Consider the following 200-nt stretch of genomic DNA (forward strand, 5'->3'; position numbering starts at 1 on the left):
TCCTTTCTATGTGGCTTGGTCTTTCAGTCTTTTGAAAATCTAAAGTTATAAATTTGTCTTCTCAGCTTCTCTGTACTATACCAAATTAGTTTTAAAAATCTACAAATCTAATGAACAATATTGAACAGTAAAATCTACTCATCTTAGAGGTATCATGCCAATACTCTAATGTTCTATCTGTAGCTTGGTGAGTATCACAT

Source organism: Penaeus monodon, chromosome 30 (assembly GCF_015228065.2).
Source record: "Penaeus monodon isolate SGIC_2016 chromosome 30, NSTDA_Pmon_1, whole genome shotgun sequence".
NCBI classification, from domain to species: domain Eukaryota; kingdom Metazoa; phylum Arthropoda; class Malacostraca; order Decapoda; family Penaeidae; genus Penaeus; species Penaeus monodon.